Raw genomic sequence first — 14,220 nt, forward strand, 5'->3', positions numbered from 1 at the left:
AGCTGACGGTTGCGTTTGTCCTGTTTTGTAAGAAGCTCGTTGCTGAAATACGACGTATATTTAAATATGCAAGCCGATTACCCAGGTTAACATCTCCAGCGTATCAATAAAATTTGCATCTCTCTTTGAAGTCTGTATATGCTGATACGTAAAGACTTCACGATAGCGGTCGCTCACCCGTACCAACCCTAGAATATCATTTTTCAGCCCAGTCAATATGAAACGTGCACAGCAGTAGAAGAGTCATGGTCAGAGGAAATATGGCGGTTTGGGAATTAAGGGAACCGTTCAAGCTCTGTGCTCAGAAGTCGCTACGAATATGTAAAGGAAGAAACAACTATTTTTATGTGAACCATACTGCACTCTCGACATTAAGGTGGCGAATATATATTGCAACTAGAAATACGCGACGGCATGCAGGATGAACTTGCAAGAACTTGGGGACACACTAGATCACAGCAGCACTGGTGATGCCCTCTGACGACTCGCTAATCCTGAAAATATCCAACCCCGACATACTTTCAGTTTCACTACATTGTCACCTTAGTCGCAGATGGCAATGGAGTGTTGGATCTGGAGGACAATCTCACCGCTGTCCCCCAGATATTGGATCTTGCCGTTGAGTGCTGGAGTTGGCCGACGTTGAGGAGGACTTCGAGATGAAAACTAGCGGTTTATTTAGATTATTTGCAGTAAGGATACAAAGAAATTAACAGTAATAAAGTCATTGGTGGCTGGCAGCAAGTCGGACGCTGCGGCCAGTGGCAAGAACCCCGAAAGAGATGAGTGAAGGAATGCTTGCTCTCCGCTCCCGGTCTCTGGCTTATAACTCCTTCGGTGTCTCGAGGTCACGTACTGTTCGGCCAATCATCGAGCCCACTCAGGTGTCGTCATGTTCCGCCAATGGTAGGCGCCTGTGCGAGTGCAGTCACATTGGGCTCAGAGGGTCGCTCCATGGGCTTCATGGTCCGACGGATCACTTGCTTCCGGTAGTGCCCTTCTGGTCTGCAACTGCCATCGCAATAGGTGATGGGTGGGTTGCTCCCAGGCTTCGCGGTGAATTACTGCCGTCGTTCCCTCCGGGTTTCAAAGCGCTCAGTGATGGGGGGGGGGGGGGGGGGGGAGACGAGTTTTTTTCGAGCGACCTTTCAGATCCGCAAAGCAGCTTTGCTCGAGACCCGCATTACCTGGAACCGTGCGCCAGGCTCCCGTTTCACTTTCAGGAAGAGTCAACAGTGGGACAATAACTCCACGTCCGGCGCACGAGGTGGGTGAGGGTCGCCAACTTGTCTAGTCGTGCTGCACCTCGGGAACGTGGTAAGTGTGCTTCTGCGCTCCTTAACTGTGACGGCGATTCGATGTGATCTGGTGAACTCCAAGGAGGCTCAGGAAAAGGTCCCCTATCTAACAGGAGAAACAATGTAGTCGACAAAGGAATTGTGCAGCGTACACGCAACAGCAGGTAATAGAAGAAATTTTTTATATCTTTTTTTAAAGCATTATTATTATTGCTAATTTACAAGTGGGATTAGCTGTGGCTTCAGCACATCTGTTATGTAAAGATTAGATTTTTTATTATTTTAAGTTGTTTTATTACCAGAAGCGCACTGGTTTGGGCTATCTGGGGCCCTATAACGCAAAACTGTTCCAATATGTTTTTATTCTATTCTCCTGACGTCAATTTTCCGTAAATGACGACGCAAGCATCAGGCGGTCACCCGCGAGGTTGTCTCAACAGACCAATCAAACGCTCTCCTTCTTCATAGGAGGTCACTTTTGTTTGCTTTAAAAACAAATAACATTGCCTACACTGAGCGGCTTGTCTTATCTAAACGGCTGATAAGATGCGAGGAGTATTCTCATGTGGAGAGAACTCGATGGGGCCGAGCCACTGCATTGAAAATCGATAACCGGATGAAGAGGGCGGTACCAGCGTCTGCGATTGGTCCACTTTCCCTTACTTAGCCTGACGTGGCTGGTCGAAAATCGCGGCGGCATGCAACGGAATCTTAAAAATGGCCATAAATCGGATCCTCAACGAAAAAGAGTTGGCAGAACAAGGTTGTAAACTTGCCGAAAGTGCTCGAGAACGTTACACGGTCAAGTAGAAAGGTTTATTATACACAAATAAACCCCTGCTTTCGGGCAGGTGCGAATAGCCAGTGCCTGAGTGATCGGTGGCAGCCATCTTTTAATCCTTTTAGAACGTGGCAGCCTGCGGCCATTCAGAAGAAAATATATTTTTGTTCGGCATAATAAAGCTTACTGTCCGTTACTTACAAAGTATTTACTAAGGTAATCGCAAATAGAATCAGGGACACCTTAGACTTCTGTCAACCAAAGGACCAGGCACGATTCCGTAAAGGCTTCTCAACAATAGACCATATTAACATTATCAATCAGGTGATAGAGAAATGTGCGGAATATAACCAACCCTTATATATAGCTTTCATTGATTACGAGAATGCGTTTGATTCATTCGAATCCTCAGCAGTCATGGAGGCATTACGGAATCAGGGTGTAGACGGGCCGTATGTAAAAATACTGAAGGACATCTATAGGGGCTCCACAGCCACCGTAGTCCTCCATAAACAAAGCAAGAAAATCCCAATAAAGACATGCGTCAGGCAGGGAGATACGATCTCTCCAATGCTATTAACAGCGTGTTTACCGGAGATATTCAGAGACCTGGATTGGGAAGAATTGGGGATAAGACTTAATGGAGAATACCGTAGTAACTTGGGATTCGCTGATGATATTGCCTTGCTTAGTAACTCAGGGGACCAACTGCAACGCATGCTCACTGACCTGGAGAGGCAAAGCAGAAGGGTGGATCTAAAACTTAATCTACAGAAAACTAAAGTAATGTTTTACAGTCTCGCAAGAGAACAGTAGTTTACGATAGGTAGGGAGGCACTGGAAGTGGTAAGGAAATACATCTACTTAGGACAGGTAGTGACCGCTGATCCGGATCATGAGACTGTAATAATCAGAGGAGTAAGAATGGGCTGGGGTGCGTTTGGCAGGCATTCTCAGATCGCGAACCGCAGGTTGCCATTATCCCTCAAGAGAAAAGTGTATGACAGCTGTGTTTTACCAGTACTCATGTACGGGGCAGAAACCTGGAGGCTTACGAAAAGCGTTCTACTTAAATTGAGGACGACGCAACGAGGTATGGAAACTAGAATGATAGGTGTAACTCGAAGGGATAAGAAAAGAGCAGATTGGGTGAGGGAACAAACGCATTTTAATAACATCTTAGTTGAAATCAAGAAAAAGAAATGGGCATGGGCAGGACATGTAATGAGGGGGGAAGATAACCGATGGCCATTAAGGGTTACGGACTGGATTCCAGGTAAGGCAAGTGTAGGAGGGTGCGGCAGAAAGTTATGTGGGCGGATGAGATTAAGATGTTTGCAGGGACAACATGGCCACAATTAGTAAATGACCGGGGTAGTTGGGGAAGTATGGGAGAGGCCTTTGCCCTGCAGTGGGCGTAACCAGCCTGATGATGATGATGATGATTTTTGCATATTTAGCGCGCACACTTCACTTTGACGCGGTGAGTATTTTCGGTTTTGTGACGTTGCGTCACAGGAAGGTGAAGTGATTGCAGCCCGAAAACTTTTGAGCAATAGACAAGGGCTGTTGGCGAAAAGGCGTCGAAGAAAACACTACTTTTCTCTTGTTCGGTCAAATCATGTCTAATCAGTGTGTACACGTCATATCAAATGAGGTGCTATCGCGGTTTTCGTGACGTCGCGTGACAGACTGGTCAAGTGGGGGTGGTCTAAAAAAGTTATTGACCAATCGCGGAGGGCTGATTGCAGAATTGTAATAGATAACTTTGGAATAGTTTTGCGCTATAACACCCGTAGTTAGAATTCGGGATCAATATTATGTGCGCATCACTTGAACCGTGGACTGCGGAACGACATACTTAGGCACAAACTTTCAACCAGTTTTCAAACTTTGAACTGTAGTTATCGCTGTCATCCTGCGGGAAAACATCTACTGGAACTGGAGCAAAATGTACGAGTGAGCCAAAATTTGCTCTGACATCATGGAGAACATCGCGTGAATTCGTATATTATTTTTAGTCGTCAAAGTCCCACCTAAGGTTGCATATTAGTTAACATATGTATCGAAGTAATAACAAAATAAACACGGCGCGGAAAGCTTTCCCTGTGAGTGCTAAATACCGTTTACAATCATATTTTACGTATACCATGAATAAACAGAAGTACGTGGGCCATTTAGGCGCAGGTTAGCCAAAATGCCTGAGTGTGATTCAAAACAACAAGTCTGGGATGTCATATTTGCCAGAATAAAATAGATTAAGCAAGCGAATATTGGGTCCACCCAAATGTGAGGGAGCCGTTATGACTTCTAGCGCATTCTAGGTTAGAAATGCTATTCTGTCATCCTTAATATTTTAATAATTTTCGTAACTACTGTGGACTCGAAGTCAAATCGGGGGGGGGGGGGGGGGGGATATAATACAACTTAAATAATATTAACAAAATTGTACAAATAGACTACATGAAAACGAATAGAACTTCGTCACTTCGTGATGGGGCTATGATTAAATTTAGTGATCCCATTTCCCTATCACGCGTGCAAAAAAAGAGAATATAAATGTATCTATTCGTACAAAAATTAGCATAAGCCAGTGAGAGTTATGGTGACCAGTATATCCACTTATGAATTAAGATACGTATAAAGAAGGATCAATGGCTAGCTTCCTATTTTTTAGATGCCGAAGAATCTCCAATCTGCACTTTTGTCTTTTAGGTTATAGCATTTTTATCCAGTTAGCTTTCAATATGGCGGTGGCTAACTTATTGGCTCAAGATTTGCTTAAAATGAACCATACTACTTTTCAATATGTTTGTAAGTTTTTCAATGTTATGCTTTGTATGAGGGTGTCACACTGTGGGAGCTTACTTGAGGTGCACGGAAGGAAATAAATTGGTCTATATGCTTATACACAAAAAAAAGAGAAAGAGATGAAGAATTGTCTTGCTTATTAAATAGTATCACTACGTCGCTCGAAAGGCGTTATTAAATTAAACATAATTGCCTCTACGCATATTTCCTTCCGTTACCATCAAAGAAATGTAAACTAAATTAGAATATGTCAATATAACATGGGCCTTGGTACACACGATGATCTACTGACCGTGTATGGATATATATATATATATATATATATATATATATATATATATATATGTGTGTGTGTGTGTGTGTGTGTGTGTGTGTGTGTGTGTGTGTGTGTGTGTGTGTGTGTGTGTGTGTGTGTGTGTGTGTGTGTGTGTGTGTGTGTGTGTGTGTGTGTGTGTGTGTGTGTGTGTTAGAAATAGGTGCGTTGATTCATCATCTAGATGAAGACGGCGACAGATACTATGTACTCATCATGGAAACCAGTTCGATTGCCTTCTATTCAAGCAGTTCAGTACCTATGGTTGCTACAGAACTGGAATATACCCAGCTGTTGAAAGAACACGGTGCTTTCAAGTGCTCGCTGTGACTTGCTTGACTTTGGAAGATGAGCTGAAATACAAAGGATGAACGTCTTTCCTCAGCTAATTGGGCAACCAAAGGAGCCTCGTGCGACATGGGGCACAACCGTAGCCAATGCAGGTAGACATAGCGTCCCCTCGACGTCGCGTGTCGGCAGCAAATGATGGATTGTAAAGCGGCACCGCTCAATTTCATTCGTGGACGCCCAAGCACTCGACGATGTCGCATTTAGCGAGCAACTAGTCAAGTTTTGTGTCGCAAAACAGCAACCATTCCAGCTTGTTCAAATTACATAATGGCGCACATTTCTGCACTGGCTAAACTACTTTACCTACAGTGGCCGCCTTAACGGATGGTTTCAGTGCTCGACAGCTACTAACTGGAAGGGGTAATTGAGTACTCAAAAGTTCAAGTACAAATCGATTTGTCGCGGTCATATTGGATGCATTCGTATCGGGAGCTTTACATTAAGCTGCTCTTTACTATTCTATTGTAGTCGAATATACACTGTTACCGCTACTGAAAAGCTCCTGATATAAAATGGCTAACCTGTATAGTGGACTTTCCTGGATATATGGAGTACCCGTTATAATAGAACTTCAAATGTTGTTTTTTTCTAAAATTATTTGGGTCGATCTGATCGAACCTATATCTTTAAGCAATATATTGAAAAACTTAAACACTAGTTCTTGTACCTTTTTACTACATATTTTGTCAATATTGAAGAGCAAGCAAGCATTTGGTATTTATTTGCTATTCGAAACTGTTTTTTAGAATGTTGATACTCAAACTGATTCTGTGCTAATAACCTCTGCTAAGGAGCTCGTAGCCCACACACAAAAAGAACGCTTTCAATCGCATGCCGGGATCTACGAAAATGTTTTTCCAGTATTAGCATGCCTTATTTAATTTCATCAACCATTTAAAATGCCGAAAATGCTTCGTTCTAGCTCTGGCAGGTAACTTTTGTCAGAAACGGGGTAAAAGCGGTAGGCACGCCAGCAGTGATAGGTAACTAATGAATTGCTGAATTGGATCATATACTGAACTATATAATTAATAATGCTCTAATGACTATATAATTGGACCTATATAATCAACTAGGATAAATGCAATGTGACAAATATTAAGGAAGTAATATTTAGAAAACTAAGCAAAGTTGAACGAATTGCCAATTTATACCAAATTTATTTGCTAAATTAGCGTTAATTGCAAGAATATTGCATCCATTTCTTTCGTTCCATTTCGTTGCACACATCTCCATGTAAGAAATGACTTTCCGGAATTTCATATAGAACAATTATGAAGGCTTGCGTAACAGAAGCTGGAGCAAGATGTGCTATTGAGAAAAACGTAAACAAATCTTAAAACCATGTGAAAGATTTCAAAAAAGTCACAGACCTGAGCTGTAGACACAGCACAGTCACACAGGACGAGCGCGTAAAGAGCATGATGTCGCACTGTTTCTGTTTTTATTCTAAAGATGAACCAACCAGCTGCTTTGAACATAGAGCTTCATAAGAGCTCCCGTTTCGACACACCAGGAACTACTGGTTCTTCGCGGCGAAGTCTCTTCTCGTCCTTGTCAAGAGAGCAATCTGAACTTTCTGCCAGGTGTCGACGGTGGGCTGCGGCTCCTGCTCCATGCATCGCGGTCTGCTGAGCCCGATGCTGCGTGGGGGCGTATTCTGCTACGATAACATTCGGCGACAGTGTCGCCTCGGCGATAGCATCTCCATCGGGCGCCCGCTGATTTGCTAGTTGTGCTAAATTGGGTGACGTAGTGCTCAACCAGCCAATCAGCGTCTGCCAATGTCGAAGGCTTGGCGAAGGCGATGGTATCACCGTAAATTATCACCGCAGAATACACCCCCTGGTTGCCGTCGCGCGCGTAGCTCCAGGATTCGCTTCTTCAGCAGCGCTTCGTACCTTGCGAGGAGGCGCCATAACGTGTACCGAAAAGTAAACACAGTTATTCACACTATGTGGCGCACATGCCACATCCCTTGACCAGTAGCAGGGTACGTTGCTAATGATGATAATGATTATGATGATCGTTTATTGGCATCTCCTTCGAAACGGCGTGGTAACAAACAATCAGCTAGCCTGCGGGAATTAATCAGGTATGTCGTACATGTTTTACATTACATCAATATTGACACTTCTTCATAATCGGTTTCTTCCTGAAGACATCTATCTACTTTGCACCGCGACCTGTGGAACTGCTACAGGGCGTTCCACCTGGTGTAATAGCCTGCAACGACACTGCAAAGGGCACACGTACAGATGCCACGTGGGGCGAATCTCACCTCCCAGGGCAAGTGGCACGACATGAAGCTAATGATGAGGATAATTTATTGGCATCCTCTTTAAAATGCGGCGATAACATAGTCCGCTAGCCTAGCTGTGTTGGTGATAATGATGATGATATTAATCGTTTATTGGCATCTCCTTTGAAACGAGGTGGTAGCATATAGTCACCTAGCCTGCTTTCGTTAACCAAGTCCAACTACATGCAGCATGCCACTGCGACACCTGGTTGAGTATAACGGAAGTGCAATGCAAATCTTCTCCGTACCAACGCGACGCAACGCGCTGCTCACATCGCGTTTGAAATGGTGCGATATGGTGTTAAAGGTGAAGACGAGGATTTAAGGGCATTCCCTTTGTAAGGGGGCGACCACAAATAGTCAGCTAGCCTGCGAGAATTAATCAGGCATGCCGTACATGTTTTGCCTTACTTCAATTTTGGCACATCTTCATAATATTTTTCGTACTCAAGACCTGTATTCCCCTTTGCACCACTACCTATGTAACTGCTACGGGGCATTGCACCTGGTGTTGCACTACATTGCAAAGGCGCAAGTATAGATGGTACGTGGCCCGCATGTCAAATACCAAGGCAAGCGGCACGATATGATGCAAATGATGAGGACAATTTATCGGCATCCTTTTTAAAACGTGGCCGTAACATAGTCACCTAACCAGCCTGCTTTTACACGTTGAAAGGGGGGATACTAATGACTCATGGTGACGATTGTTATTTATTGGAATCCCCTTTGAAATGCTGGGGTAACATAGTCACCTAGCCAGTTTGAATTAATCAGCTACACAATAATTATTTTTATAGCATTCTCGTGTCTAGTCTTTCTTTCTGAAACCTTTTTTTTTTACAGTCTTGTGCAAATACCCGTGCATCTACTAAATGGCGTTCTACCTTGTGTTATCATGTGCAACTGCAATGTAAAATGTGCACTTATCGACGCCACGTGGCGCGCATATCACGTCGCATGGGTACTCGCGTACAAGGAGGCGTTTGAGCGTCCTTGTGCGCGAGCATGCTAGCAAGCGCTCGCGTGGCTCCGTGCTAGCGTAGCTGATTCCCAAGCAGCGGCCTCGGGTGCGACTCCGGCGGGAACCGGGTATTATCTAGAAATGAGAAATCCCACCGAACAACTGCTGCGGCAGACACCACCGCCAACTGAAACGGCTTTTGGAATGAACCCACTACAGCTCACGCGGTAAAAACAACACAGAAGCCTCAATTGTACCAGCTCCATTACTTGACCACCCATGAGATGTCCTAGAGTCTACTTTTGTTCGTGTGGCTGCTCGGCGACAAGGTTTAATTAAAAAAAAAGTGCTTTGAGCAATATTTGTACAACAAAAATAGTAATAAGTTTGAATTTCTCAATGCGAGGGAACCGGTTTGAAAACCCACTATAACTCCCAAACTAATTGTGCTAGGCACATAATCTATTTTTCAACAGGTTTCTCAATGTCTGGAGATACATAAAATTAAAGAAAAGCATCAATATTGCGTAAAATAAGGTTACTTTTGAAGATGGCTTACTACAACTTTCGCAATCGCCATCACAGCCATAAATGTGACCTCTTGCGATTGAGAAACAAACTACGGGTTGCACTTGCGGCCGCTTTAGGGCACATATTGTTAGCAGTGCGTACTGCGGCAATCCTCGGTAGTTGTATTTTCAGCGAAAGATAATGAACTCCAAGTAGCGATAGTTCTTCCCTCCTGTACTGAATTGATTGTGCTAGCGTGGGCTTCGCTTTCCTGGCATCGCTTTGTGAATCGCCTGCCCATCTTTCCAGGCTCAAATCATTTAAAAAGTTACGTCACTCTTCACTTACAGCCCTTCTAATTCGGCATTTATACTGTGTTTCTAATAAACAAGAAACAGGGTTACTTTCAAATGAAGGAGCAAATGGTGCTTCGTTTGATTTATGGCAAATGAATGCTGCTTATCAACTAAAAGCATAGCAGGTTCCCCTATGTGAGACGTAGCTGAACGTGTAAGCATTCAAAACATAGGTGAAGATGTGAATGTCAAACGAGTCGACGATGAATACTCCGCCTTTGATAGCTGTTGCTGTAATAATTGGTGCAGCCTATCGGCGCACATTTGATAAAGAAATGCTGTCCTTACTTTTCGTTAATCTGTCTAGCAGCGATCAGCCTGCCTAGTGACCTCGCCATCATTATCCGCTTTCAACGATTTGACAAGCGATAAAATGACGTATCTACAGGATCGCCCAGCATCGAAAGCTGTTTCGAGGCCACCCCTGCTCTTCTTCAACAAAATGGTATGTGTGTGTGGGGGGGGGGGGGGGAGCCCAGTAACAGCCATCGTCGTCTTTCTCGGCCACCCTTTATACATGGCACCCTGCGGTACGCGTGCCTCGTGCTTCAAGCTGCGAGACTACACGAGAAAGGGAAGCACGATAAAAAAGAGCTTCTTCTGCTCCTGCTATAGGTCCGAACGGTTCTCAGTTTTTTTGGTGCTTCCCGACTCGCTGATTGCTGTAGTAGACGTAACCTCGGTCCCTGTAATCTGCTTCCCCACCAACACCAACAACGATAGCAACAACAAAAGATGCTTTGAGAAGTTCAATGTAAACAGCCGTAGCTTATTATTGTCATGGTGAGCTTATGCGATCGAGCACACAGATAAATACATCGAAAATTCACAAGAACAACTTAGCTAAGCCTACTCCTAAAGATTTCAGTAATTTAAGATGACCGTAATACCAAGGAATTTGATCTCCTCTGTTTGTGATGAGCAGTGCCTTCAAGTTTTGCAAAAAATCGAGCATCAATGCACTGCGACCTAGTCCAGCAATAATCACTTTGGATCCAGGACATTTATCAAGCAACAAAAAGTACCCTTGCAACAATCAGAAGTAAACAGAGCTTTATTTCTGTAACAACAATCTTCAGTTGATGCCTTAAAGAAGTGGACAACACGAACGCCGACTATCAACTGAATGGAGCACTGAGGCGAAAAAAGAAAGAAAACACAAACTATCTGTAATTTTTTGTCACGTGCTAATGTCTACGACGTAGCTTCCCAAGATATGGATGAAACCACGTCAGTCAAAAATGGAACCTGCGTGTTGTAAAGCAAATGTATATTGCTATATCTTGGCGACCAATCGCTGTTTTGTTTTATTTACAAGCTTGTCTTAGACCTGCAGGTCGCCTCCAATGAGTGCCATTGCAACCACCCGAATGAGTCTGCTCCAGATAAGCTACAGGTGGGGCATGCCTGCGATTCCAAGAGTTTCCACGAAGCGAGCAATTGATGGGTTTGTTCCTGTCAGGTACACCTGAGGGTCGTAAAGGCTGTCGGGTTCCATGTGCTGCAGCCGAATCCGGTAAGGGTCCTCATGTTTTGGTTCAGCAACAAAGTAGATGCGCAGCTTGCTTGGAATAACCTTGCAAGTTTAGAAATAAAGAACAGAACCTTAGAAATCGGCTATCTAAACGCGTAACATAAACACTGAAAATCAAAATGTATAGCATTCAGAATGGACTTTAATCTATTTCCATGCACAGTCCTGGCGGACCCTAACCTATGCGCTAGCTTCACACTGACACTTTCTTGCGTGGACTTGTTCATTTGTGAACCCTATATAGAAGTTACGAAGGAATATTGTGTATATATGAGTTTGGCCACTGCCGTAGTGTTCGCAGACAAAGCAGACTTGAATTATAGTGGGATGCCACACAAGATCGTATCTATATACAGACCTGAAAGGACGTATGCTTTTTTTTAACTCTGTGTATCTTGTGAGGTGATAGTTGTATCCATTAGCATTTTTATTGTAGTGTGTCAGATAACACTATTCAATTTCTTCTGCATTGAGCAACTATAATTCAGTAGAATTCCATGACTCTAATCAATGGCGAATTTTGAGATGTTTATTTTCAAACATGTATTAGTATTTTGCGAAAGCAGTGCCTGCTGCTGAAGTTCAATAAAACATATTCATTTTTATAAAAGAAGACGTAGTTGATTGTATCAGTTAATCTACAAAAATAATTTCTTTGTACTGTTGAAAAATGCTCAAGGTGCGTTTTGACACCCATTAATCCCTCACCTGCGTTGCCTCTTTGCAGGCTGAGGTAAACTGAATGCACAATGGTTCTGTAACGTTCAGAGACGCGAGGGTCATTGTTTCCTGCTCGTCCAACAGGGCCGCACCGCCACAGACACTCGGCAAATCTGCTTTAACTTCTGAGTAAAGCCAGTTGACTCTCCGATATGAACCAGTCAAAACGTGTAGTAGATGCTTCGGCTAAACAGAAGTCCCAAAAAATGCATGAAGACGATGTAGTGATTACGATTGAACGACAACCCAATGAGAAAAATGAGATGAAGATTGTATGTTGGCAATGCCATGATAATGACTATTATTACGAAACTTGTATGACGGTGTTAGCGTGACGAGCATGACGAGAGCCGGATGACGAAGCTGGAGTGGCCGTGATGGCACGAGCGCGACGACATCGCGATGACGGTCCGATAATCGAGGCATGATAGCGATGGTCAGGCGATGATGCTATGACATCAACGGCATAAACACTATCGAATGACGACAGTATGATGACAATACACCGGTAAAGGAAGACTGACGTGAATGGGACAACGAAGCAGGATGACGACGACGACATACTTACAATGAGATGTTACTAAAGTGATGATAATAAAATTACAGCGTGACGACGACGGCATGACGACTGTCGGATCACAAGGTTGCAGTGAGGACGATGGAATGACCAAGACGGCATCAGGACCTCAAACACTTACGTAGTGACCCAAGCTGTTAGACAACTTGGGCCACTGGGTCGGTGTGCAAGGCGTAACTATGACAGCATGAAGGGAGTAAGTTATCACGAAGCTGGAATGACGACAATGAAATGACCGCAACGGCATCACGACCAGGAGCAGATGCCTAGCGGCCCAAGCATGTACACAACATGGACCACTGAGTTTGCGTAAGATAGATAGATAGATAGATAGATAGATAGATAGACAGACAGACAGACAGACAGACAGACAGACAGACAGACAGACAGACAGACAGACAGACAGACAGACAGACAGAGACAGAGACAGAGAGAGACAGACAGATAGATAGATAGATAGATAGATAGATAGATAGATAGATAGATAGATAGATAGATAGATAGATAGATAGATAGATAGATAGATAGATAGATAGATAGATAGATAGATAGATAGATAGATAGATAGATAGATAGATAGATGGAAGGATGGATGGATGGATAGGCAGGCACAAAATAGCTGAAGCAGGCAAATAATGATTTTCGCCTTAAAAAGGTATGTTAACGTATAGCGAATTCAGATAACACATTTTGCTCCTGCGACACGTTTAGGATATCCGCTTGCAGCCCTGCCATGCTGAAACGTGATGACAAACGACAGACTGACGGCTAGGGCAGCCATGACGGCTCAGAAATTTTCGAGCACATCGCAGCACTGTGTTTGTATCTACTGAAAGAACAGAAGCAAAGGCGTGTCTAGCGTGAACATTATTTACAATGATAACTTTCAAGCAGCAAAACTAGGCTGTCGCTCCGATAGCGAAAGTCAGAGTTAGGAACTTTATCTATTCTTGAGCGGGAGATTGAAACAGTTATATTGGAGTAAAATGTGAATGGAGACTATGAGTGAAGCCAAAAAGAGGTGGGTGCTTTGAGGTTATATAACATACTTTCCCGCCAGTTTATTCAGCAGCACAGACACCTGTTCAATAAGTAGCGTACCATGGGCGATTCCGTAAATTTCGTGTACTCTTAATATCCTTAACGTGCACTGTAAATTCACTTATACAAGCCTACTTAGCGCCAACGCATGAGACGCAGTTTTAAAAATATTGTATATAAAGCCTGTAGCATATATTTCCAGAACCGTGGACACGTGCATAAAAAATTTATATTGGGCAGCAACTGCTTTAAATAAAAAATTTTGTGTGCTTGCTTTGATGCTAACGTGTTTCGGAGCCAGTTATTGTATGATGTTGTGATGGGCTCTACTTGAATTAAACATAACTCAGAAATGAGTGGCGATGTATGCTGGAATAGTTCAGTCTTACCCACCTCTGTATGTTTTACGGGTATGGCATGCAGTTATTATTTGCAAACGGAGCGGAACTGTAAAAAAGATATTCGAAATTCGTGCTGCTTTATTCTTTGAATTTGCCGTAGATGCAAGAAATGTGCTAAACCTAAGTTCTGAACCTACCTGAAATTGACGTTTGAGAAGCGTACATTTTATGAAATACCTGCCATAATAATCAATTAAGCAGCCAAGTTAATACTTAGTGATCGCGATAATCTCTTTTGATGCAACACGCAGTGCAATATAT

The sequence above is a fragment of the Dermacentor andersoni genome, chromosome 7 (genome assembly GCF_023375885.2).
Source record: "Dermacentor andersoni chromosome 7, qqDerAnde1_hic_scaffold, whole genome shotgun sequence".
NCBI lineage: Eukaryota > Metazoa > Arthropoda > Arachnida > Ixodida > Ixodidae > Dermacentor > Dermacentor andersoni.